The sequence below is a fragment of the Rhinopithecus bieti genome, unplaced genomic scaffold (genome assembly GCF_001698545.2).
Source record: "Rhinopithecus bieti isolate Rb0 unplaced genomic scaffold, ASM169854v2 scaffold_2272, whole genome shotgun sequence".
NCBI lineage: Eukaryota > Metazoa > Chordata > Mammalia > Primates > Cercopithecidae > Rhinopithecus > Rhinopithecus bieti.
In genome coordinates this window covers 7509362-7509858 of record NW_016804163.1, presented here as the reverse complement: position 1 = coordinate 7509858, position 497 = coordinate 7509362, and positions in this window count along the sequence as shown.

The window sequence follows — 497 nt, the reverse complement described above, 5'->3', positions numbered from 1 at the left end:
TAGGTAGGAGCAATTTAAGGCAAATTTACTTAATGCACGTGGAAAGATCTCTAACACTCTGGAGGGGAAAAAGTCAATGAATACCACAGTGAAATACTATTTAAAACTCATCAGAAAGGCAAAAAGTAAAAAGTCTGTCAATACCAAGTATTGGCAGGGATGTGGCACAAAAGGAACCACAGTCCTACTTGTGGGAGCTTAACCACTTTGGTGAGGTTGAACAACTGCATACACTATAGCTCTGCAATTCCTTTTCTGGGTATGTACCATTCTTACACGTGTGCACAAAGAGAATAGTGAAAGCTTTTCTAATAGCAAAAAACAAAACAAACTAACAAAAATACTGGGAACAACCTAAATACCCACCAGTTGCTGAACTGATGAACCAAATGTGGTCTATACATACAATGGAATACTATATGGTAGTAAAAAAAAAATGATCTCCAACTTTATACAGCAACATAAATGAATTTTTCAAATTATATATATATATATAT